General features: G+C 35.5%; 1 protein-coding gene across 4 annotated transcripts in view; it reads left to right on the top strand.

The window, feature by feature from the left end:
• The window catches only part of ARFGEF1 (ADP ribosylation factor guanine nucleotide exchange factor 1), a 149,672-nt gene that overhangs the window by 16,310 nt on the left and 105,535 nt on the right, over window positions 1–27,827 (top strand). Inside the window, exon 1 of one of the 4 annotated variants that reach the window (XM_058699746.1) lies at window positions 3,183–3,201. The exons of the other annotated variants lie outside the window; for them this stretch is intronic. The gene's annotated coding sequence lies outside the window, so the exon portion shown is untranslated. Of the gene's footprint in view, window positions 1–3,182; window positions 3,202–27,827 lie in introns of those variants that run through there. 4 annotated transcript variants of the gene reach the window in all.

Genomic DNA, 27,827 nt, shown 5'->3' with positions numbered 1-27,827 from the left:
CTATGTTGATAAATCCTTGCCTGAAATCAGTGACCCAAAATTTGTGCTCATTCTATTGTACTGTGATTACAACTTGGTTTAGTCTTGATGTGGTGAACCTCTGTGTTCCTTCCCTTCCTCACCCACTGGGAAATTTCTCCTTGAAAATCTTTTCTCTTATTATACCAAGTCAGTATTTATTTGCATTTAAAATTACCTCTTTTCAAATGCAGATAATCTTAGGGAATATTAAACATATTAGTTATTCATTTGTTGGTGCTGTCCTTAGATTTCTAGAGAATTCTTTCTTGGCTTCATCATCGACCTGAGTTTTGCCCATTGAGAGAATGAGAGATTTGACTGGAAAAAGAGAATGGATTAGTTTTGGAACATGGGACGTTACAGAACTGGGACAGGCCTGAAACGAGCTTCTTTACATAACCTAAGGATACCATGAGGTTGTGAGTAAGAAAGAATAGGTAGAAAGGTACAGAATGCTGAAGTGGGAAAGTATTAAAAACAAGTTGCTATACTTTGCTGCGTGTAGGAACAATGTATACTATTTAAAATGTATAAGCACTTGTTTGAATTTGTTGGCCATAGTTTGTTTTGTGTGTTTGGGAGTAATGCTAATTATTAGTTATTTTCTGTTACAAAAGCAAATTAGTGGATTTTGCCTCTGTATGGCTATTTGGGATAACCTAATGTTTTATATATTAAATTTTGTTATTTTGAACTCTTGATTTTACCACAGGGTTAAAGCCAATATAAAGATTTTTTAAACCACATTAATAAACATTTACTGGACACTTTCAATGTGTCTTATAATTTTATTAGATTCTGTGGCTCCTAGAGATCATTTATGGCCTCTGTCTTCAAGTAGCTTATAGTGTTCTTGGGGGAAATGGATTGCAATAATAATATATCTTACAAGTGATAGGTACTATTGTACACATACATGAAATTGTTGGAAACCCAAAGGAAGAATTGATCAGTTCTTTCCAAGAGTCATGGTTGTGTGGGAGCATGGATCAGGTATAGCTTTATATGTAATCTCCCTTAGATCTCAGGCTTGGAAGATCACTAGATGACTATACTGTGAAAGTCATACATGTTATGATTTAGTATGGCTGTCCCTTGGGAAATGTAGGAAGTTTGGTGTGAGTGTAGGGTGTAGTTTGATAGAGTCGATAAGGAGAGAAGGTCTGGACAAGACCACAGGGGCCAGAAGACCTTTTATACTATGCTAAGGAGTTTAGACTTTTTCTTATAGACTGTAGAGTGCCAAGCAAAGGAGTGAAATGATGTTGCAGTTCAGAAAGATCATTGTTGACATTATGAAAAATAAATTGCTGGGGTTCAGAACTGTAGGCATAAGACCATTATATTAATGGATCTTGGTATAGCCCAGATTTGAAGAAACAGGGGCTTGAACTTGAGGCCTATATGGAGAGCTTCGATCTCAACAAATTAGCAGGACTTAATAACTGGGTGTGAGAAATGAGGGAAAGGAAGGCATTTAGGATGATTGAGGTTTCTAACGTGATTTGGGCTCTTGGATCCATTTACCAAGAAAATGACCACATTTAAGAGACAGAATTGAGGAAGAATATGGATTCAGTTATGGTTACATTGATTTTGAGATACATTTGGGACATCTAAATAAGGCTGCCTAGTTAACAGTTGTTAATAACAAAACAAGAGCTAAGGAGAGAGCCAGCTGACCTGTGTATAAAAGTTTAGGTGTTACTCAGTATATAGTTAGCTACTTAGGTCCTTTTGGAGAAAAGGAGATGTGTATTAAGTTGCCTAGTAAATTTACTCTCATTTTTGTATTCAAGAAACATTTGTTAAGGACCTATTCCAGATTTTAGGCTAAGCCTGAGGAAGAGAAAGATCTAAAGGATGGCCTTTGCTGTTAAGGAGCAAATTGAAGGAAGTGGACGCACAAAATGATTTCAGTAAAATAAGGTAGCTATTGATAGCGATAACCAGAGAGGCTATGGAGATAGAGAAGTGGTGTAATTATTTTAGCCTGGAAATGCAGGCGAAGACTTCTTAGAGATGACAGATGTTTATTCTAGAATGAATTTATGTTAGCCAGGAAAGAAGGGTGGGGAAAAGTATTCTTGGGAAGGAGGAGTATCATAACTAAGGCATGAGCAGCTGAAAAAAACACGAAGTTTGGGAGAGAGTTACCTAGAAGATGGGCATTTTAAGAGTCTTAAGTGTGAGGCAATAATGGTAGGAGATGAGGCTCGTGGGCAGTATTATATAGGTGATGGTGAGCATGGACAGAAAACTGCTGGAAGTGACATAAAATATGTAACCAAATTGGTCTTAAAAGGTACTTGCCAGGCAAATTCATGGTGGGGGTGGAATTCCAGGCAGAGGATGTAGTTTGAGCAAAAAGCCTAGCTAGAGGTGTGAAATAGCAGGTCACTTCAGGGGATTTAAGTGTTTTTTTAATATTGGAGTGTGGGATGCAAGAAAGGGTGTGCAGAGAGAGGAGAGTGGTTGACAGGGACCAAGTCTTGGAGGGTCTTGTGCTGAAGAGCTTGAAGTTTATCCTGTCAGAGGTCACTTTGGTGCTAATGTAGTAGGGCTCAAGAATGGAGATGTGGAATCAGTAGGCCTCATGAGAAAGAAAAGCCTGACCTAAAGATGTAGCAGAAGGAATGGAGAAATCAAATTTAAGGAATTACAGCTGTTCTCATCCTTGGCTGTTCACCAAGAGCACTGATGGAATATTAAAAATGCAACCAGCTGCATCACATTACTGGAGATCCTCTTTTGCCAAGCCTGGGCATGGGCCCGAACATCTTATTTTGCTTTTTAATTTTATATTTTACATTAATACAAGTAAACAGTCACTGCTGTGTTCTGTCTCTATAGTTTTGTCTTTTTGAGGATGTAACATACATCAAATCATATAGTATGTAAGCTTTGAGTTTGGGTTTTTTCATTCAGCATGTCTTTAAGATTCATCGAAATTGCTGCTTGTATTAATAGTCTGTTCCTTTTTATTGCTGAGTAATAGTTCATTGTATGCATGTAATACAGTTTCTGTATCACCCATTGAAGGAGGACATCTGAGTTGTTTCCAGTTTTTGTTAGTATGACTAGAGCTGCTATAAACATTCGGGTATAGATTTTTTATTTGAACATAAGTTTTCATTTCTCTAGGGTAGGTACCCAGGAGTGGGACTGCTGGGTCCTATGGTAAGTATATGTTTAACTTTATAAGAAACCTCCAAACTGTTTTCCCAAGTGGCTGTACCATTTCGCATTTCCATCATCAGTGTTGAAGAGTTCCAGTTGCTCCACATCCTCACCAACCCTTGTTGGTGTCATATTTTAACTATTTTTAAACTATTTTAAGAGGTGTATAGTGGTATCTCATTGTGGTTCTCATTTGCATTTTCTTAATGGCTGTTGATGTTGAACATTTTTTCATGTATTTGTCATGTTATATCTTTTTGGTGAAGTATCTTAAGTCTTTTGCTCATTTTAAAACTCATTGAGTTTTAAGAGTTTTTAGTTATATATATATTCTGTATATTTAAAAATACATACATATATACTCACATAAGTCCATTGTCAGATAAGTGATTGGCAAATAACTTCTATAGCCTACTTTTTAATTTTCTAAACAGTACCTTTTACAAAAGAGAAGGTTTTAATATTCATTAAGTCCAATTTATTAGTTTTTTTGAATGTCTTATTGATCCAACTTGGTTTATAGAAAAGATTATCCTTTCTCCATTGAATTATCTTTGCACCTTTGTCAAAATCAATTGGCTATATTTCTGTGGCTCTATGTCTGGATTCTCTAATCTGTGTATTGGTCTCTGTGTCTATCCCTTCTCGTATCACATTATTTTGGTTATTATAACTTTAAGTTTTGAAGTTGGAGATTTTATTTTCTCCTATTTTATTTTTTACCAGAATTCTTTTCTCTATTCTAGTTACATTGATTTTCCTTGTAAATTTTAGAACCCCATTATCTATATACAGAAAATTTTGCTGGGATTGTGATTGGCAGTAGGTTAAATCTGTAGATCAGTTTGGGGAGAATTGACATCTTTATTATTTTGAGACTTCCAATCCATGACCATGATAGGTCTCTCCTATTATTTAATTCTTTGATTTCATTCATATTTTGCTCGGTTTATACTTAAGAATTTCATTTTGGGGCGAGCTATTATAAATAATACTATTTTTAAAGTTTTGGTTTCCAGTCATTCATTGTTAGTATAGAGAAATTTGTTTTTGTGTATTAAAACTTTGCTAAATGTTTTTATGTGTTCTAAGAGTTTTTCTTTATCTGGATTTCTTTACTTATATAATCATGTTATCTGTGAATAAGAATAATTTTATTTCTTCCTTCCTAGTCTGAATGCCTTCTTTTTCTTGCCTATTGCTCTGACTGGGACATTCACTGCAAAGTTGAATGGAAATGGTGACCATAGATATTCTTGCCTTGTTCCAAATCTTGGGGGGAAGCATTCAGTATTACACCATTAAGTTTGGTATTACCTGTCGGGTTTTTTTTTTAGCTACTTTTTTTTTTTTTTAATTTATGTGTGATACTTAATTTTAATCAGAATATATATATATATATATATATATATATATATATATATATATATTTATACCTGATATTTCAGTTTAACATAGGACATTTTTTCTGTTCCATTAAATATTCTTCCAAAATAATTTTTTGTTGTTGTTTTTACAATAATGAGTGTTTATTCTCATGCTCAAGGATTCTGCAGGTCTGGGCTAGTCTTAACTGGCCAGTTCTGCTTCAGGCTGCAGGGGCACTGGGCTGAGACTGCTCCACATCTTCCTTATCCACCTTTGTTTGTTTTTAAATTCCCGTTATTGTTAACATACACCATTCTGTTAGTTTCAGATGTACAATATAGTGATTCAGCAATTCTACACATTACTCAGGGCTCATCATGTTAAGTGTACTCTTAAACCCCTTTACGTATTTCACCCATCCCCCACCCACCTCCACTCTAGTAACCATCAGTGTGTTCTCTATAATTATGAGTCCTTTTTTGGTTTGTCTCTTTCTTCTTCATTTTTAAAAAAATTTTTTTAATGTTTGTTTATTTTTGAGAGAGAAAGATACACAGAGCGCAAAAAGGGGAGGGTCAGAGAGAGGGAGACACAGAATCCAAAACAGTCTCCAGGCTCTGAGCTGTCAGCACAGAGCCCGATGTTGGGCTTGAACTCACAAGACCTGAGCTGAAGTTGGACACTTAACCGACTAAGCCACCCAGGCTCCCCTGTTTTGTTTTTTAAGTTCTGCATATGAGTGAAATCATATGGTATTTGTCTTTCTCTGAGTTATTTCACTTAGCATTATATTATCAGTATCCATCTGTGTTGTTGGAAATGGCAAGATTTCATTCTTTTTTTTTTTTTTTGGGGCTCAGTAATATGCCACTGATATACCACATCTTCTTTATCCATTTATCTATCCATGGATACTTGGGTTGCTTCCACAATTTGGCATTGTAAATAATGCTGCATTAAACGTAAGGATGCATATGTCTTTTTGAATTAGTGTTTTTGTATTCTTTGGGTAAATACCCAGTAGTGGAATTACTGGATCATATGGTGATTTTATTTTTCATTTTTTGAGGTACTTCCATATTTTTTTCTACAGTGGCTGCACCAGTTTGCCTTCCTACCAACAGTGCACAAGGATTCCTTTTTCTCCACATCCTTACCAACACGTGTTGTTTTTTGTGGTTTTGGTTGTAGCCATTTTGACAGGTGTAAGGGGATATCTCATTGTGGTTTTGATTTGCCTTTCCCTGTTGATTTGTGATGTAGAGCATCTTTTCATCTATCTGTTGGCTATGTGTATGTCTTCTTTGGAGACATGTCTGTTCGTGTCTTTTGCCCATTTTAATTGGATTATTTATTTTCTTGATGTTGAGTTGTATAATTTCCTTATATTTTTTGGATACTAACCCTTTATTGGGTATGTCATTTACAAATATCTTCTCCCATTCAGTAGGTTGTCTCTTAGTTTTGTTGTTTGTTTCCTTTGCTGTGCAGAAACTTTATTTTGATGTGGTTCCAATAGTTTATTTTTGTTTTTGTTTCCCTTGCCTTAGGAGACATATTTAGAAAAATGTTGCTACAGCCATTGTCCATGAAATTACTGCCTGTGTTCTCTTCTACAGTTTTTATGATTTCAGGTCTCATGCTTAGGTCTTTACTCCATTTTGAGTTTATTTTTGTATATGGTCAAAGAAAGTGGTCCAGTTTCATTCTTTTGCATGTAGCTATCCAGCTTTCCCAACTCCATTTGTAGAAGAGACTGTTGTATATTCTTGCCTCCTTTGTGGAAGATTAATTAACCATATAATCATGGGTTTGTTTCTGGACTCTATTCAGTTCCATTGATCTATATGTCTATCTTTGTGCCAGTCCAGTATTGTTTTGTGGGCAAGATCCCGTGATCTTATTGAATTCATTTATCGGTTGTAGTACATTTTTGGTGGAGTCTTTTGAGTTTTCTATATATAGTACCATTTCATCTTCCTTACCAGTTTGGATGCCCTTTGTTTCTTTTTCTTGTCTGATTGCTGTGGCTAGGACTGTCAGTACTGTGTTGAATACAAGTCATTAGAGTAGATATCTTTGTCTTGTTCCTGACCTTAGGGGAAAAGCTTTCAGTTTTTCACCATTGAGTATTAGGTTAGCTGTGGGTTTTTCATCTATGGTCTTTATTATGTTGAGGTACGTTTCCTGTAAACCTACTTGGTTGAGGGTTTTAATCATGAATGGATGCTGTACTTTGTCAGATGCTTTTTCTGCATCTATTTCAAAGATGATATGGTTTTTATTTAATCTTTCTCTTGTTGATGTGATGTATCACATTGATAGATTTACAAATATTGACCCACCGTTGCATCCCAGGAATAAATCCCATTTGATATGGTGAATGGTTTTTCAAAATATCTTATTGTTGGGTTTGGTTTGCTGATATTTTGTTGAGGAGTTTGCATCTATGTTCATCAGAGAAAATGGTCTGTAGTTCTTTTTTTTTTTTTTAATTTATTTTTTAGTGTCTTCATCTGGTTTTGGTATGGGGGTAATGCTGGTCTCATAGAATGAATTTGGAAGCTTCTCTTCCTCTTCTATTTTTTGGAATAGTTTGAGAAGAATAGTTATTAACCCTTCTTTAAATGTTTGTTGGAATTCACTTGTGAAATGGTCTAGTCCTGGACTTTTGTTTGTTGGGAGTTATTTGATTACTGATACACTTTCATGGCTGGTAATTGGTGTCAGGAAAAATTGTTCCTGATTCAGGTTTGGAGGGTTATATGTTTCTAGGAACTTATTCATTTCTCTGAGTTTGTTCAATTTGTTCGCATATAATTTTTCATAGTATTCTCTTAAAGTCCTTCATATTTGTGTGATGTCAGTTGTTATTTCTCCTTTTTAATTTCTGATTTTATTTGTGCCCTCTATTTCTGTTTTTATGAATCTGGCTAACAATTTATCAATTTTGTTAATGTTTTCAAAGAATCAGCTCCCAGTTTCATTGATCTGTTCTTTTTTTTTTTTTTTTTTTTGTATTTCAGTTATTTCTGCTGTTATTTCCTTTTACTGGTTTGGGGTTTTGTCTTTTTCTTTAGATGTAAAGTTAGGTTTATTTGAGGTTTTTCTTGCCTCTTGAGGTACGCAGTTATTGCCTAGGGTATTATTATTGCTTTATAATCTCTCTTAGAAGAGCTTTTGCTGCATCCCAAAGATTCTGAACCATTGTGTTTTCAGTTTCATCTATCTCCATGTATTTTTTTTATTTTCTCTTCTATTTCATGGTTGACTCATTCATTGTTTAGTAGCATGTTATTTCACCTCCACTTATTTGTGTTTTTTCCAGATTTTTTTATTGCGGTTGATTTCTAGTTTATAATAGGATTGTTGTTGGAAAAGACGCATGATATGACTTCAGTCTTTGAGAATTTGTTGAGACTTGTGTTGTGGCCTAATCTGTGCTCTGTTCTGGAGAATGTTCCATGTGCAGTTGAAAAAAAATTATGTTCTCTTGTTTTGGGATGGAACATCTGAATATATCTGTTAGATACAACTGGTCCAATGTGTCATTCATTGGTGATTTTCTTTTTGGATTATCTATCCTCTGATATAGGTGGGGTGTTAAGGTCCCCTACTATTATTGTATTACTATCGATTACTTCCTTTATGTTTGTTATTAGCTGCTTTATATGTATTTGGGTGTTGTGTGTTGGATAAGTAAATACTTAAAATTGTTATATCTTATTGTTGGATTGTTCCCTTTATGATTATATAATGTCCATCTTTGTCTCTTGTTACTATCTTTGTTTTAAAGTCTATTTTGTCCGATATAAATATCGCTACCCTGGTTTTTTTCACTTCCATTTGCATGATAAATATTTTCTGTCCCTTTCAGTGCCTTTCAGACTTTCAGTCTGCATGTGTCTTTATGTATGAAATGAGTCTCTTGTAGGCAGCATATACATGAGTCCTGTTTTTTTATCCAGTCTGTCACCCTGTATCTTTTGATTGGGGCATTTAATCCATTTACATTCAAAGTAATTATTGATTGGTATGTACTTATTGTGCTTTGTTGTTTTTATGATTGTTTTTGTAGTTCTTCTCTGTTCCTTTCTTCTCTTGCTGTCTCACAGTTTGCTGGCTTTCTTTAGTGATATGCTTGGATTACGTTCTCTTTATTTTTTGCGTATCTTTTATTTGTGATTGGTGGTTGTATTGATTTTGTATATAACGTCTTATGCATATAGCAGTCTTTTTTACATTTATCGTTGGTTAAGTTTGGGCCGATTCTAAAAGCACTAAATTTTTACTTTTCTCCCCCTTCTCATGTTAGGTATGTTGTGTCATACTTTACATCCTTTTATTTGTAAATCTCTTAACATTTTTATAGGTATACTTAATATTACTGCTTTTGTGTTTTCTACTTTTCTTCACTCTTGCTTATGGACTTTCCTTTCCACTTCCAGTCCCCTTTAAAATTTCTTGTAGGGCTGGTTTAATGTTCATGAATTTCTTTAACTTTTCTTTGTCTGGGATACCCATTATCTATCCTTCTATTCTGAATAATAGCCTTGCTGAATAGAGTATTTTTGGCTGCAGGTTTTTTCTTTCAGCACTTTGAGTATATCATGACACTCCCTTCCGGCCTGCAAGTTTCTGCTGAAAAATCAGCTGAAAGTCTTTTGGGGTTTTCCTTATATGTAACTGTTTTTTCTTGCTGCTTTTAAAATTCTCTCTTTATCACATTTTTTTGCCATTTTAATTACTTATTAAAATGTATCTTTTTTACATTTTAATAGGAGGCCTGTATCTTCATAAGGGCCTCCTTGGGTTGATTTTTTGGGGGGACTCTGCCTCTTGGATTTGGATTTGTTTCCTTCCCCAGATTTTCAGCTCTTGTTTCTTCAAATAAATTTTCTGCCCCCTTTTGTCTCCTCTGAGGTCCCTATAATATGAATGTCATTACACTTGATGGTGTCATGGAGTTCCCTAAGTCTGTTTCCATTTTTTATTATATTTTTTCTCTTTGTACTCAGTTTGATTGCTTTCCATTACATTGCTCTCCAGGTCATCAGTCCATTCTTCTACTTCCTCTACTCTACTATTTATTCCATCTAGTGTATTTTTCATTTCAGTTATTGAGCTCTTCATCTCTCATTGGGACCTTTTTATGTTTTCTCTCTTTTTATAAGAGTCTTACTGAGGTCCTCTACTCTTGTCTCAAGTCTAGTGAGTATCTTTATGATCATTACTTTAAATTCTCTTTCAGACATACTACTTACCTCCATTTCATTTAGCTCTCTTGTTATGGTTTTGGTTTCCTTCATTTGGAACATATTCCTCTGTTTCCTCATTTTGTCCAACTCCGTTCCTCTGTGTTATGAGAGTCAGCTGTGTCTTCCTGCTCTTCAAAGAAGGGGCCTTATGAAGAAGAGGTCCTGTAGTGCCCTGTAAGTGCAGTGTCCCCTGCTCACTAGAACCTGGTACTTCAGTGTGTGTCTCCTATGTGCGTAGAGTGGGTCATTGTTTTTTGCCTAAGCCTTTTTTCCCTTTAGTCCATTTACCTGTAATGACTGCTTTTTCCTGTTGTGGGCAAAATTGGTTCCTTGTGTTGTTAATGGGCCAGTTTGTGGCTGCCTTGGGTGTAAGTTGCATCAAACCAGTCATTCGCCAGAGATGCAGTGGCACCACACTGCAGAAAAATGCCGAGGCTAGGCGCTCAGTGCTAGCAAGGTATAGGTGGGTTTGCTGTCAGTTGGGGTCTAAAGCCCAGGCCTGGCTGGAGGGAGTGTGTTTGCAGGAGAACTCGGGGACAGGGTGTGTACTGTCAGCAAGCTAGATAGTGAATTTTGGCACCACGCTGGTTCCTGCAGGTGTCTGTGGTCCATGTATTTATGTTGGGGGAGCTGGATAGGGAAATGGTGCTTTCCAGCTTCTTCATTCCTAGGGAAGTCTCCCAAGATCCTTGCCTCTCCATCACATGCTCTGAGATGAGTAAACAAATCTTCCTTCTGTGTTTTCAAACTGCTGCTTCTATGCTATATCTCCAAGGGGTGCTGTGTTGTGTTATCTTTTTAAGGGTGGAGATTCTGCCCTCTCAACTCTCAGAAGCCTACTATCTTTTAAAGTAGGTTACCCAAGTGTAGGGGTGCCTGGGTGGCTCAGTCCGTTAAGCGTCCGACTTCACTCAGGTCGTGATCTCACAGTTTGTGAGCTCAAGCCCCGCATCAGACTCTGTGCTGACACCTCAGAGGGTGGAGCCTGCTTCAGATTCTGTGTCTCCCTCTCTTTCTGCCCCTCCCCACTTGTGATTTGTCTCTCTTTCTCCCAAATAAACATTAAAAAAAATTAAAAAAATAAAGTTCCAAGTGTTAAGCCCTGCTGACTGTAAGATTTTGGAAAATCCAGTCCCTCTGGTTTTCAGAGCTAAATGTTATAGGGATTCATCTTCTTTACATGAGCTCCCCTGTGTGAGTCTCTGTCTCTCCTCCTTCCATGCCCAGTGTCCTTACATTCCAAGGCAGTCCTGTGGTCCGTTTAGTTCTTGGCTGTGTCTCACTTGTCCTATCCTCTTTGATGTCACCTCTTCTCTACATTTAGCTGTGGAGAGTCTGTTCTGTTAGTCTTCGGCTCATTTTCTGGTTATTTATACTTGTGGGTGTTACAAGATGAGCTTAGAGTCTTCCTACTCCATCTTTCCCAGAAATCTTTTGTGACTACTCTTAAGTTAAGGAAGTTCATTTCTATTGCCAGGTTGCTGAAAGTTTTTTTATCATGTTGAGTTTTGTCAGATGCTTTTTTTGCATCAGTTGATAGGATCATACGATTTTTCTTTAGCTTGTTTACACGATGGATTACATTGGTTGCTTTTTTGAATATTGAATTAGCCTTGGCTTCTTGGAATAAATCCCAGCTGGTCATGCTGTCTGTTTTCCTAGGTGCTGGTTTCTATTTCCTACTATTAGTGTCATGAATTTTTACTTATATATTCGTAAATGATAGCATTCTATATTTTCTTTTCCTGTTCTGCTGTCTTTGTCCGTGCAGTGCGGTTCTGATACTAACTACCCATGGTGAGGTCAAATTTGACAGGTTAAGTTCTCAGTCCACAAAACTGTCTTCACTTCAGACACCAGCCCTAATTTCCAACATTTCTAAGCCACCTATACTTCTAACCAGCTGGCTACGCATTTGAGGTTCCCATTACTTCCTCAGGTTTGCTAGAACAATTCACAGAACTCAGGAAAGTGCTATACTTAGGATTACAATTGTATTGTAAGGAATAAAAGTCAAGACCATCTAAGAGATCATAGGGTGAAGTCTGGGAGAGCCCTAAACGCAAAGCTTTCATGTCCTGAGGATTTATCACCTTTCTACCACATCAGTATGTGTCAGCAACCAGAGAAGCTCACCCTAGCTTTGGGTGTCCAAAGTTTGTTGGGGTTTCAATATATAGGCAGGATTGATTGAATCATTGGCCACATGATTGAACCCAGTCTATAATCCTCACCCCTTTCTGGAGATTAGACTGAAGTGATGCAGCTGAAAGCCACATAGTTGGTCTTTCCAATATAGATGGCCAGCCCTATTCTGAAACTGCCGTAAAGGCTCACCATGAATAACAAAGATACTCATATAACTTGAAAATTCCAAGGGTTTAGAGGCTCCTTCCCAGGATCAGGGACAAAGACCAACCAAATCTTTATTTGTGCAACAGCCCCATTTTGTTATCAGGATAATATTGGCCTCATAAAATAAGTTGAAAAATATTCTGTCCTCTTCTATTTCCTGAAGGAGATTGTATAGAATTGGTGTTGATACTCTGTAAACATTTGGTAGAATTCTCCAGTGAAACCATCTTGTCCTGGAGGTTTCATTTTTGGTTGTTTTAAACTAGGAATTCAATGTCTTTAATAGTTGTAGAACTATTAAAATTAATCTATTTCATATTGGGTGAATTGGGTACTTTGTACTTTTTGAGGAATTGGTCCATTTCATCTCCACTGTCAGTTTATAGACAGTATAGAATTGTTTGTCCTAGTTCCTTTTAGTTTCTGGTGTTGATAGTGATGACCTGTTTTATTTCAGTTACTGGTAGTTTGTGTCTTCTCTTTTCCTTCATCAGTCTTGCTAGAAGTTTGTCGTTTTTTAAATCTTTTCAGAGAACCGGCTTTTTTTTTCATGTTTTTCCCTATTTTTCTGTCTTCAGTTTCGCTGATTTCTCCCCATGTGTTTTTTTTTTTTTTTTATGTCCTTTAGGCTTTGTCTGACCTTTTTCTACTTTCTTAAGGTGTGAGCTTAGATTTGACAACTTTTCTTTCTTTAAAAAAAAAATTCTGAGATTGGTGAGAACACTTAAGTTCTGTTCTCTTAACAGGTTTAAGTTGTATAATACAATGTTATCAGCTGTAGTCATTACATTATACATCAGATCCTCAGACTTTATTCATCTTACAGCTGAAACTTTGTACCCTTTTATCAACCACTCCTCATTTCCCTCACCCCCCAGACCCTGGTCTAGTAACCACCATTCTACTCTGTTTCTGTGGGTTCAGTTTTTTGTTTTTTGTTTTTTTTAGATTCCACAGATAAGTGATATCATGCAGTATTTGTATTTTCTGTCTTGCTTATTTCACTTAGCATAATGCCCTCCTTCATCCATATTGTTGCAGGGCTGAATAATGTTCCTTGGGTGTGTTTGCACGTGCGTGTATGCACATACACCCCACGTCTTCTTTATCCATTCATCCATGATAGAGACTTAGGCTGCTGGCATATCTTGGTTATTGTGAATAATATGAACACAGAACAGATACTTGTTTGAAATAATGACTTTGTTTTCTTTGGATATATATTTTCTTTGAAATTACTGGATCATATGGTAGTTCTATTTTTAATTTCTTGAGGAACCTCTTTACTGTTTTCCATAGTGGCTGTACCAGTTACGTTCCCACCAGCAGTGTACAGGCAACACTGTATCTCATTGTGATGAAGTGGTATCTCATTGTGGTTTTGATTTACATTTTCCTAGTTATTAGTGATGTTGAGCATCTCTTTTCGTATGCTTGTTGGCCATTTGTCTACAGTGGTCCCCAATTCTTTGAGGAAATGTATATCCAAGTTCTTTGCTCATTTTTAAATCAGGGTGTTTGTTTCATTGTTGGGCAGTAGTAGGTTTTTTTTTTTTTTTATCTGAATTTTAACCTCTTATGAGATACATGATTTGCAAACATTTTCTCCTATTCCTTAGATTGACTTTTCACTGTGTTGATTACATCCTTTGATAGAGTTTTTAATTTTGATGTAGTCTAATTTTACTTTTGTTTCCTGTACTTTTGGTGTCCTATCCAAAAATCATTGCCAAATCCGATGTCATGAAGCTTTTTCTCTATATTTTCTTGTAAGGGTTTTGAAGTTTTAGCTCATATGTTTAGGTCTTTGATCCATTTTGAATTAATTTTTGCATATTGTTGTAAGGTAAGGGTCTGTGTATGTGCATCTTTTAATATAAGCCTTAGTTTCAGAAAGATAAAACTTATAATATTAGAAGTTGCTAGTGAACACACAAAATCCTAAACAAATTTGAGTTGTTTGGTTACTAGAATTCTCTTTTTTTACTTTGGTGACCTCCTAAGGCTTTCTACAGTATTGCAGATTTTATTTAAGCTACTCTTTTATAGAAGTTACATTACTGTTTACATTGCCTACGGTGGTCATGAGTGTTGTGTAAACAGCAAAAAGAACAGTAGTCTTAGAATAACAGAGAAAGACCAGCATTCTCTTTTTGTTTCCCTCATACTGTTCAGATAGATATCATGATATGATGGAAAGAAGTCCTGACAGCCAGTCTTTTTGAAATTCTGTTCCTGATTCTACCATTTATTAGATCTGAGACAAAGTAATCAAGTCTCTTTGGGTCTCTTTTCTCATCTGTCACTCCTGCTTCATAGGGTTTTTACAGGATTAAATGAGACTATATGGTCAATAAAGGTTCTTATCCCCTACATTGTAGTTAGCAAGGAGATGTGTAGACCATTTATGTACAAAACTGTAAGTATCTACGTAATATTAAGACAGTTACTTAAATCATTTTTTTTCAAAGTAAAGTGAGGTAGTGCATGTATATTTATAAAGGAAAAGCTATCAATCTGAACACTTACAACTCATATACTTCCCATATTATGTGTTGTACTTTAATAAGTTTACACTAAAAATAACGTGCATAGGATAAACATACATTATAATGTTAACGAGAGTTTTCTATATGGTGGGATCATAGTTGATATTTTTTCTCTTTTATACATTTTTGTAGTTTCCAGATTTTATAAAGTGATCATGGGTTACTTTTATAATTGTTTTTAAAGAATATTAAAAGGTAATTTAATACTGAAATATTTGTCATTGGTGTACCTGGATTTTGCTTTAATTGAATTCATTGGCGAAGGGGAGCATGAAGTAAATGGGGGTGTTTAGGTAGAACAGGTAATTGTTCAAAGTGCATAATGGAATTGTTATACTTTTGAATGTGTTTGGAATTTTTCATAATAAAAAGTTTATAAAAGCTGTTAAAAGCGTGCACTGTGAGATAGACTTCATAAAGACTCAAGTATAAGATGACTTTCTTTTTTTCTGAGGAGAATAATTTTTGGAGAGCATAAATTTGTCTCCTGATACTGGAACATGCATAGTACTTCACAGTTATGGGAGGTTTTTTGTTTGTTTTCTGGGCTTACAGGCTCCTACATTTTAGCTGAGTCGCTTCAGCTGAGCAGTATTTACTTACAGAATACACATAAAATGTTATTTGCTCTCTACTTTGTTACAGGTCCTTCATTCCAGTCAGGTATATGTCTTTTTTTGTCTTCGGTATAACTTTATTGAAGCATATTTTATATGTCATGTAATTCCCCTATTTCCAGTGTACAACTTAAGGTTGTTGTTGTTGTTGTTTAGTAAATTTACTGAGTTGTGCATCCATCACCATAAATCAATTTTAGAATGTTTCCACCACTTGTATAAAATCCCTCCTGTCCATTAACTTTGAGTCTCTATCCCAGAAAACCACTAATCCACTTTCTATCTCTTATAGATTTGCCCTTTCATGACATTTCATGTAAATTGAATCATATAATCATTCATATATGGCTTTTTTTTTTCTTAGCATAATGTTTTTGAGTTTTATGCTTGTCTTAGCATGTATCAGTATTTAATCCCTTTTTATTGCTGAATAGCATTCCATTGTATTGAGTTGATGTGTTTATCCATTTACCCATTGGTGGACACTTAGATTGTTACCAGTTTTTGGCAATTATGAATAATGCTACCTTCAACATTCACATGCAAGTCTTTGTGTGGATGTTTTCATTTCTTTCGGATATGGGACCTAAGAGTGCAATTTCTGGGTTATATGGTAAATTTATTATGTTTAACTTTTTAAGAAATTGCCAATGTTCTCCAAAGTGGCTACAGCATTTTCCCTCCAGTAGTGTATGAGGGTTTCCATTTCTCCCTATCCTCACTGACATGTGTTTATTGTGTATCTTTAGAATGTAGAAGAGCCATTCTAGGACTATGAAGCAGCATCTTACTGATTTGATTTACATTTCCCTAGACTAGTGATGTTGAGCATCTTTTCCTGTGCCTATAGCTATTCATATATCCTGCTTGGTGTAATGTCTGTTCAAATCTCTTGTCCCATTTTTTAAATTGGTTGTCATCTCATTTATTGAGGGTTATACATCCTTACTGACTGAACAACACCCTATGCACATTCATCTCTTCTCTCTCTTGCTCTTTGTCATTCCTTTCTTTGTCAATACTTTGTATTTTCCTAAATACAACCTTTTTTAGGACACTCCTGCTTACCTATTACTTACACTTCTTACTCTCCTGGTCCCTTACACTAATTATATTTTGTTCCTTGAAATTTAGTACTTAAGTATTTTAAAAAGCGGAAAGATCTTGGCATTGGTGGACTTAAAATTTACACTCTGGAATATTGAGCTTCTCATATAGGTATAGTAATTTATAATTTTTCTGAGGCATGAATTTGAATCAGTTGTGTATTAGTTTCCAAGGCAGGTCTGAGGAAGTGAGTCACTTAGCTAATAACTGAGGTTAGCTACTGCCTGGGAACATGGCAGATTTGGGTTCTCCTTGTGAGACAAATTATTTGCCATAGACTTATTTACAAATTTTAGCATTTTTTAAAGGTCTGCAGACTCTCCTTTATCAATTTCAGTGGCCTAAAGGTATCTTGATTTTTTTTAAATTGTTTTCATGTATAACTTACATCCTCTACTACATTTTATGATCATTCACTTATTCATTCAACAACCATTTACTGAGTGTCCACTATGTTAATAACATTGGACTTGGGGCGCCTGGGTGGCTCAGTCGGTTAAGCCTCAGACTTCAGCTCAGGTCACGATCTCACGGTCCGTGAGTTCGAGCCCCGCGTCGGGCTCTGGGCTGATGGCTCAGAGCCTGGAGCCTGCTTCCGATTCTGTGTCTCACTCTCTCTCTGCCCCTCCCCCGTTCATGCTCTGTCTCTGTCTCAAAAATAAATAAACGTTAAAAAAAATTATTTTAATAACATTGGACCTGTCTATCACTAAATGTGTAATCCTGGGTATGTCACTTAGGTACCTGTGTGTGTTTTCTCTTATATACAATCAGAACAACAATAGTATCTATCTCAAAGTTGCTGGAGGTTCTATTAAGATATTTTATTATTTTTTAAACATTTATTTTATTTTTGAGAGTAGGGAAAGGGCAGAGAGAGAGGGATACCCAAGAATCCCAAACAGGCTCTGCAGCTGTCAGCTCAGAGCCCGATGTAGGGCTCGAACCCACAAACCGTGAGATCATGACCTGTGCTGAAATCAAGAGTCAGATGCTTAACTGACTGAGCCACCCAGGTGCCCCTCTAATAAGGTAATTTAAAAGAACCATCAGTAGCACCTGGCAGGTGGTAACTGCTCAGTAGACATTAGGTGTTATTATGTGCAACTTGTGATAAGAACCAAAGATGCATTGGTACATGAGACTGACAGGGTCCCTTTTCTTGCACAGTTAATAATCTGGTGGGAAATGGAGACACAGAATAAGTAATTAGGTAAGTGAAGAGCACTACTAAGGGGAAATAAAATGTTACCTCACAGGGGAAATAATGGTTAATTGAGGGGATAAAGATTGGGGAACTATGGATTAGAACTGTAAGGGAAAGATTAAGCCAATGAAACAATTCCTTTGGAGGATAGAATTATATTAGAAGTCTAATGATATGTATATATGTCTAACTTGTTTTATCATGCTTTTGAAAATTGTGCTATAAGAAGTGTGGTATCAAAAAAAGTGTGGTATCAATATGCAGGTTTGTTCACAGTTAAGATATGCAAAAAATACATTTTCAAAATCTAGAATGCATTTTGGAAGAGTAGAATCTTGACTTTCCACCTTATTATTGCAACTTTATTAAGTGTCATGCCAAACCAGGAGGTGGACTTGATGGTGGTGCTTCAGGAGATTAAACTTGTGAATGTGTGTGTTTAATAACTTTTGCCATACAGTTGTGAGAAATGCAAATTTAAGGTTTTCATATGTGTTTGTGATGGTTCAAATCTTGACTTCTGAATCATTCTTCAAGATATGTGGTTCAGTCATACTTGAAGGTCTATATGCTGGATATAAGAAAATTTGGTTTTTAACTCAAAACACTCAATGCTGTATTAGTTATTTAATTCTTACTCCTTATATGTTTTAATGTAAAGATGTGTAAAATTTTGCTGACCTATACTAAGATACGTCAGAGATTTTTTTTTCTTGAAAATAATTTTATTTGTAGGTAACTACTGGTAGAACCTTCTGATAAAATCATAAATGTATGATTACATGAGATGTTTGCTGTTATGACTACAATGAGCATAACTTACAGACTGATAAAAAAATGGAAGTTTTTATATACTGTAAATATTTAGAGGTTAAGTCATTTTCCCACCTTTTTCATTTTAAAATTAGAGCTATTTTTATGAGGAAAATGGTCTGTAAGATAAAAATCTCAGTAAAAATGCAAAAAACTTTAAAGAAATATTTTTAAAGAATATTAAAATTGGAAATTAGTATTTGTAGATTTAAAAGTAAAGGAATATATAAATAGATATCAGCCTTTAATATTGGGCCAAACATAAAAATATTTACCAAAATCTTTATTGTCGTTTGCTTAATTTTTTAATTTCTCAAAATAGTTAAAATATACAGAGTGTATAGTTTAAAAAGTACGCAGAAAGATAAAAGATGAAAAATGTTTTCTGCTCTTATCTAGTCACTTGACTTTTTTTTTTTCCCTTTAGTCAAACACTATTACTATTTCTGGCAAATTCTTTGAGCAGGGCTTCATGTATTTATATATATGCATATGTATTGCTTTTAAAATTTTCTATTGTCTGTTTTAAGTGGAGGCTTTGGCTACACCTCTATCCCAAATTTAAATACTTTCTTTTAATATCCCAGGGTTTTAGCTGGTCATTCTAAAAGTCTCTTATAATTGGAAAGAGCTAATCAGTTATGAAATGCTACCATAAAATCATTCAGGTGGTTGGTTACTTGGTATTTATCATATTGTTGTTTGTACTTTTTCATATTTAAAACTTCGCTCAAAAAATAAAAAGATTAAACCTAGCTAAAACAAAGTACTTTCATACTGCTTTGATACTCCTAATATTCTTCTGAAACCCACAACTATTTGAAAAATGTATTAACTGAAGTTTAGAAACTTCATGCAGTGATAGACCTGGGGATTAGACTCTGTCTTTTGGGGCCTTCAACCCATTTCTTTCTAGATTCTGCTTCTGTGACCAAGCCTGAAATAGAACCCAGGGCCCTGACTTACAATGCAGTATTCTTTCTCTGACCCCATAGCTGCTGCTTCTGCAGATCTTACATTGAGCAGAATCTATGAAATGCCTAATTGTTTATTTGCCACCAGGGATGTTAACACTTAGAACAATAACTCAGTTCTTCTTGATTTTCACTGTAGTCACTGCAAGTTGTTGATGGTGAACAGCCACTGCATTCTTTCCTAAATATTAAGTTCCATTAAAAGATAATTTTCATAATTCATGATTTCTTTGAATGCTGATTTTCACTCTGTGAGTTTCCTTATATTTGGTTTACCGATAGTTAATACTTTAGTGTTTTTAGGCAGGCACTTGATCTGAATTCTGTTGAGATTTTTATTTTGTGTTATAAAGTCTGGAATGGGAAAGAAAATTATTGACCTGGAATATTTATCATTCAAGTCACATTTCTAGTTTTGCTTTTCAAAACAGCAAGATTCTTTTCTGAATTAATAAGCAGCACAGTTTTCTTTTTTGTTAGAAAACTAATTATGATAACATTGTAAAACTAGTATTTTTCATCACTGAGTTGTAACTCAGCCATTTGATTTGGGCTGTACCCCTCTTGTCATCTTGCAGAAGTCATTTCACTCTTTTTATTCTGTAAAATGGGCATGCTGGTAATACTGTGTGCTAGTCTAAGAATTAATAAGATGTATGTAAAACTGCTTTGTAAATTATGAAATGCTACACAAATGAGATATTTTTATTAGACTTGTTCCTATTCATGCAGTTTTGGTTGAGTGAATTACAGTTTTTAGCACCTTAGAAAATATTTCTCAAGGATCTCAGTATTATTGATGTGCCATACATTCAAGAATCAGTTTCAGTCTATTAGAATTTTTAATCCTAGTTTTAAGTTATTATGGAAAATTATTTAAATGCATTAGGGAACTTAAATTATACATTATCTTTGGCCAGAGATCAAGGCCTAAATTTAAAAAGTTTTACAATTGTACAGTGCCTTTCTTTTACAAGTAATTAAAACATTTAAAGATGTAAAGTTAAATTTGGAAATTCGAAGTTTGAGTTATTTGTAAGCTATCAGTGGTTCATGTGTCTACTTTTCATTTGGATTCAGTCCTCTCCTTTAGGTGATTTTTGTTGTTTTTATAGTGGAAATTTCATTTTTCACCTTTATTCTCAAAGTTCTAATACTTAGGCAATTGAAGGCAATAAAAATAGAATGATTGCAGTCTGAATTTTGTACTCCTTTTTGACATGTTCTCTAGACCCATATTATAAAATGGGGCCTACTGGCTTTTAGTGAGGAGGGGGAACATTGGCTTTTGAATGAAAATCTATTCTCTCTTTCATGTTTCAGAAAATAACCAGGCCAGTCTAGCTCTGGTATGATAAGAAAACATTTATTTGAAATTCAGCAGGAAATTTGATAATCTAAAGGACTGGTCAACTTCTTGCATCATACATATTTTTTATTTTTTTCTGCTTAGTAAAAAATTAGCATTATGTTTGCCAATAAATTCGTTGGAAGTAATAGACTTTCCTAAAAGTGCATGTAAAGTACATTCAATTGAGGGAAAATTTCCATAGTTTGATTTATGGTACCTGTTTCCTTTTATAGAACACTGTAAGGTAAAATTTAGCTTAGCCCAGGGCAAAACATATAAATACATAATTAATAAACTTTCTGGATATGTAAAATAATACTAAGCACGTCCTTAGTAACTGTTTCTACTGTAAACCATGGAGGTAAACCTTACAGCATAAACGTATTCATTTAACCATTACTCTAGTGTTGAAGCTCATGTTACTGTGAGTTGTACCTTGCTTTTCTAAAATATTTGAATTTCTTAATATCAGAATTTATGTATTTTTATCAGTTCTGCATTCATCATTTTAGTAACTGGGGACATGTTAATTCCTGTTAGTGAATATTCACTGTACAAGCAACTCCTAGTTGATCCCAGCTGACTATTTGTTGCCATTGCATCTTTTTGCTTCCATAAAAGAAGGGAAGTATAGATAGTGACAGTAGCAGCATAAGAAAAAGTTATGTCTTTTTGGGGTATTTTCCTAGGGCTAAAAAAGTAACTTAAACTGGTATTTTGTTTTAAATTACCTTTTACTTTAGTGGAAATCAATTGTTTATATATGATTTAGTCATAATTTTACAAACTAATATTGCAGATGACTCCAGATTCTGAGGAGACTGGTTAAGTATGTTACCAGGGAGTTGGTTTAGGGAACAAGTGCTTATTAAGCACTATACCTCTTAACTATCTGGTTTCCTTTATCCAAACCCTCATCACGTTAGAATTTCTCATGTTCCTGGCAGTCCTTTTGTGCCTCTCAGTTAGCTTTCTCTCTCATTTGCCAGGGAGTTATTTCAAACCCCAATCTCTTCAAAGTCTCCTGTTGTCTGTTGTACAGTAAACCACAAGACTTAGTGGTATAACACAGTGAACATTTCATTATGTTCACAGATTCTCTGTCAGCAGTTCAGTTAGGGCATCTTGCTGTTCCATAATGTCTGAGGCCTAAGCTGAGAAGACTCATGACTGGGTGAGTTGTGAATGACTGGAACTGGAAACCTCTGGAGACTTCTTCACTCACATGCCTGGTGTCTGGGCTGTAATGACTTGAAAGCTGGGCTCAGCTGGGATTGTAGACTAACCTCCCATGTGACTTGGACTTTTCACATCAGGGCTGCTGGGTTCCAAGAGTGGGTGTCTGGAAACCCAGCATAACAAGTCAACATGAAGCAGTAGCTGTGTAGCCTTTTTTTTGACCTTATCTTGGTAGTTGTCCAGTGTTATTTCCTATGCATTCTGCTGGTTATAAATGAACCTCTACAGCCAGCCCTGATTCAGGGGGAGGAGAACTAGATTTTGTATCTTGGAGGGCTTCCGGCAAGGTCACTTTACAGAAGGCATGTGGGATGGGAGATAAGGTAGCGACCATTTTGGAAAATATAGTCTGCCACACAGTGTCCTGATTTTCAAATTTATATGTCTTAGTATCTACTGAATAGTGCCACTCGAACACGTCAGTGGCTTAAAATAACCCTACCAAAATGTATCTCTTCTTCACCCCTGCTCCTTCACTGTCGCAGAGTGAGAAGACTGCATTTTGTGTTTAAGTTAATGGTATGTCTATGCAGTTATGCAAGCCAGATCTCTTCATGCGAACACCCTTTCCTTCACCTCTAGATATATGAGATGGTTTCATTGGTTTTCCTCCCAGATGTTCATGGAATTCACATTTACTCATCCCTATTGTCACAGCTTAATTCAAGCCATTAGCTCCTCTTTAGGTAACTGTAGCATTCTATTTAACTCCTATATTTTTATTTAATCTTCAACTATATGAAATGTGATTCCAAAGTTAAATGGCTTGCTTTGAAAAAGTAAACCTAGCAGAATAGGTACATCCAAAGGAATGTTATTTTTCAAAATAATCCCTACATTTGTGCAGTGTTCTTATAAATTTTTAAAGCATCTATTATTTAAATTCAATTTAGTTAATATACAGTGTAGTATTGGTTTTAGGAATAGAACCCAGTGATTCATCACTTAAATATAAACACCCTGTGCTCATCCCACCAAGTGCCCTCCTTAATGTTCATTACCCATTTAGCCCAAAACCCTTCCCATCTCCCCTCCAGCAACCCTGTTTGTTCTCTGTATTTAAGAGTCTTTTATGGTTTGTCTCCTTCTCTGTATCTTATTTTTCTTTCCCTCCCGTATGTTCATCTCTTGTGTTTCTTAAATTTCACGTATGAGTGAAATCATATTTTTGTCTTTCTCTGACAGACTTATTGCACTTAGCGTAATACACTCTGTTTCCATCCACATTGTTGGATTTCATTGTTTTTGATCACCCAGTAGTATTTCATTGTATATATGTACCACATCTTCTTTATCCATTCATCAATCGATGGACATTTGGGCTCCTTCCATAATTTGGCTGATAGCACTGCTGATAGCAGTGCTATCAACATTTGTGTGTATGTGCCCCTTCAAGTCAGCATTTTTGTGTCCTTTGGATAAATACCTAGTAATGCAGTTGCTGGGCCATAGGGTAGTTCTATTGTTAATTTTTTGAGGAACCTCCATACTGTTTTCCAGAGTGGCTGCACCAGTTTGCATCCCTACCAATAGTGCAAAAGCGTTCTGCCTTCTCCACATCCTTGCCAACATATGTTATTTCCTGAGTTGTTAATTTAGCCATTCTGACAGGTGTGAGGTGGCATCTAATAGTGATTTTGATTTGTATTTCTCTGATGATGAGTGATGTTAAGCATCTTTTCATGTTAGCCATCTGGATGTCTTCTTTGGAAAAGTGTCAATTCATGCCCATTTCTTCACTGGATTATTTGTTTTTTGGGTGTTGAGTTTGATAAGTTCTTTATAGATTTTGGGTACTAACCCTTTACCGATATGTCATTTGCAAATATCTTCTCCCATTCTATTGGTTGCCTTTTGGTTTTGCTGATTGTTTCCTTCTCTGTGCAGAAGCTTTTTATCTTGATGAGGTCTCACTAGGTCATATTTGTTTTTATTTCCCTTGCCTCTGAAGACATACATGTCTAGTAAAAAGTTGCTGTGGCCGAAGACGCAGAGGTTGCTGCCTATTTTCTCTAGGATTTTGATGGTTTTCTCACATTTAGGTTTTCATCCATTTTACATTTATTTTTGTATATGGTGTAAGAATGTGGTCCAGTTTCATTCTTATGCATGTCATCCAGTTTTTCCAGCATGATTTGCTGAAGAGTCTGTCTTTTTTCCATTGGATACTCTTCCCTGCTTTGTCAAAGATTAGTTGGCCATACATTTGTGGGTCCATTTCTGGGTTTTCTGTTCTGTTCCATTGATCTATGTGTCTGTTTTGGTGCCGATACCATACTGTCTTGATGATTACGGCTTTGTAACACAGCTTAAGGTCTGGAATTGTGATGCCTCCAGCTTTGCTTTTCTTTTTCAACATTACTTTTGCTATCTGGGGTCTTTTGTGGTTCCATATAAATTTTAGGATTGTTTGTTCTAGCTCTGTGAAGAATGCTGGTATTATTTTGATAGTGATTGCGTTGAATGTGTAGACTGCTTTGGGTAGTATCGACATTTTAACAATATTTGTTCTTCCAGTCCATGAGCATGGAATGTTTTTCCATTTCTTTGGGTCTTCTTCAGTTTCTTTCATTAGCTTTCAGTAGTTTTCAGCATATGGATATTTTATGTCTTTGTTTAGGTTTATTCCTAGGTATTTTATAGATTTTGGTGCAGTTATAAATAGGATTGATTCCTTGATTTTTCTGCTGCTTCATTTTTGGTGTATAAAAATACAACTGATTTCTGTATGTTGAACCTCTGACTTTGCTGAATTCATGTATCAGCACTAGCAGTTTTTGGTGGAATCTTTTGGGTTTTCCATGTAGAGTATCATGTCATCTGTGGAGAGTGGAAGTTTGACTTCTTTGCCAATTTGTATGCCTTTTCTTTCATTTTGTTACCTGATTGCTGAGGCTGGGACTTGCAGTACTATGTTGAACAACAGTGGTGAGAGTGGACTTCCCTGTCATGTTCCTGACCTTAGAGGGAAAGCTGTCAGTTTTTCCTTACTGAGGATATTATCTGTGGGCTTTTCATATATGGCTTTTATGACGTTAAGTTATGTTCCTTCTATCCCTACTTTCTTGAGGGTTTTTACCAGGAATTGATGCTGTATTTTGTCAAATGCATTTTCTGCATCTATTGAAAGGATCATGTGGTTCTTATCCTTTCTTTTATTAATGTAGTGTGTCACATTGATTTTCGAATATTGAGCCAGCCCTGAAGCCCAGGAATAAATCCCACTTGATGATGGTGAGTAATTCTTTTCATGTATTGTTGAATTCAGTTTGCTAGTATCTTGTTGAGAACTTTTGCATCATGTTCATCAGCGATATTAGCCTGTAATTCTCCTTTTTAGTGTTTGTTTGTTTTCTGACTTTGAAAGCAAGATAATGCTGTCTTCACAGAATGAGTTTCTTCCATTTCTATTTTATGAGAAAGTTTGAGAAGAATAGGTATTAGCTCTTCTTAAAATGTCTAGTAGAATTCTCCTGGGAAGCCATCTGGCCCAGGACTTGTATTTTTTGGGAGATTTTTTTATAACTGATTCGATTTTTTGCTGGTTATGGGCCTGTTCAAATTTTTTGTTTCTTCCTGTTTCAGTTTTGGTAGGGTGTGAATGTCTAGGAATTAGTCCATTTCTTCCAGGTTGTCCAGTTTGTTGGCATATAATTTTTCATAGTATTCTTTTGTAATTGTTTAGATTTCTGTGGTATTGTGATCTCTCCTTCATTTATTATTTTATCTGTTTGAGGCCTCTTTTCTTTTTGAGAAGTCAGGCTAGGGGTTTATCAGTTTCGTTTATTCTTTGAAAAAACCAGCTTTTAGTTTCATTGATCTTTTGTTTCTATATTGTTTATTTCTGCTCTAATTTTTATTATTTCCCTTCTTCTGCTGGCCTTGGGCTTTATTTGCTGCTCCTTTTCTAGCTCCTTTAGGTGTAAGGTTAGTTTATGTATTTGGGACCTTTCTTACTTCTTGGGATAAGCCTGAAGGGGCCCTTTGAGAGGGCTTTCCAATTTTTTTTCTTGTGGTTGGTTTTAAATTTCATAGCGTTGTGATCTGAAAATATGCATGGTATGATCTCATTCTTTTTGTAACTGTTGAGGGCTAATTTGTGACCCAGTATGTGATCTATCCTGGAGAATGTTCCCTGTGCACTTGAGAAGAATGTGTATTCTGCTGTTTAGGATGAAATGTTCTGAATATATCTGTTAAGTCCATCTGGTCCAGTGTGTCATTCAAATCCATTGTTTCCTTATTTATTTTTCTGGTTAGACGATCTGTCTATTGCTGTTAAGTGTGGTATTAAAGTCTTCTACTATTATGACATCATTATCAGTGAGTTTCTTTATGTTTGTGATTGATGTATATATTTGGGTGCTTTCAAGTGGAGGGCGTAAATAATTAAAAATTGTTAGATCTTCTTAGGGATAGACCCCTTAATTATGATATAATGCCCTTCTTCATCTTTTGTTACATTCTTTATTTTAAAATCTAGTTTGTCTGATATCTATATGGCTATTCCAGCTTTCTTTTGACCTCTGTTAGCATGATAGATAGTTCTCCATCCCCTCACTTTCAATCTGAAGGTGTCCTCAGGTCTAAAATGAGTCTCTTTGTATGGACCTTGGTTTTTTGTTTGTTTGTTTGTTTTTGTTCTTTTTTTAAAATCCATTCTGATACCTTGTATCTTTTAATTGGAGCATTTAGTTCATTTACATTCACAGTGATTATTGAAAGATACGAATTTAGTGCCATTTTCTTATCTGTAGATTGGGTGTTTCTGGTGATCTCTTGTCCTTTGTAGTCTTTGTTGCTTTGATTTTTTTTCCCCCCTCCACTCAGAGTTCCCCTTAAAACTTCTTGCAGGGTTGGTTAGTGGTCACAAACTCATTTAGTTTTTGTTTGGAAAAGTCTTTATCTCTCCTTCTATTGAGTGACAGCCTTGTGGAAAAAGGATTCTGGCTGTATATTTTTCCCACTTAGGACATTGAATATTTTTTGCCACTCCCTTCTGGCCTGCCAAATCAGTGGACAGACAGGTCTTCCAAGTCAGTGGACAGGTTTGCTACTAACCTTATGTGTCTACCCTTGTAGCTTAAGAAACTTTTGTCCCTAGCTGCTTTCAGAATTCTCTCTTTATCCTTGTATTTTGCAGGTTTCACTATGCTATGTTGTTGTTTTAGCCTGTTTTTGTTGATTTTGAAGGAAGCTCTTTGTGCCTCTTAGACTTGGATTCCTGTTTCCTTCCCCACATTAGGGAATTTCTCCGATATAATTTGTTCCAATAAACCTTCTTCCCCTTTTTCTTGCTTTTTTTCTTCTGGGACTCCTATGATATGGATATTGTTTCATTTCATGAAATCCCTTAGTTCTCTGTCTCCCCTCATGATCTTGTAAGTTCCTTTCTCCTCTTTTTTTCAGCTTCATTATCTTCTGTAATTTTATCTTTTATGTCACCTGTTCTCTCCTCTGCTTCTTTAGTCCTTGCTGTCACTGTATCTAGTTTACTTTGCATCTCAGCTATAGCATTTTTTAATTCATCCTGACTAGTTCTTCAGTCTTTGATCTCTGTAGCAAGGGTTTCTCTGGGGTCTTCTATGCTTTTTTCAAGCCCAGCTAGTAGACTTGTGACTGTTGTTCTAAATTCTTGTTCAGATATTGTTTGTATCTGCTTTGAGCAAGTGATTTCTTCTTGACCTTTCTTTTGGGGAGAATTTCTCTGTCTTGTCATTTTGGCTAAGTTTCTGTCTTTTGAGTGTTTTTTTTTTTTTTAATTTCTTAATGTTTATTTATTTTGAGA

This window comes from Neofelis nebulosa, chromosome 14, assembly GCF_028018385.1.
Source record: "Neofelis nebulosa isolate mNeoNeb1 chromosome 14, mNeoNeb1.pri, whole genome shotgun sequence".
NCBI lineage: Eukaryota > Metazoa > Chordata > Mammalia > Carnivora > Felidae > Neofelis > Neofelis nebulosa.
This window is presented reverse-complemented; position numbering and strand designations above follow the sequence as displayed.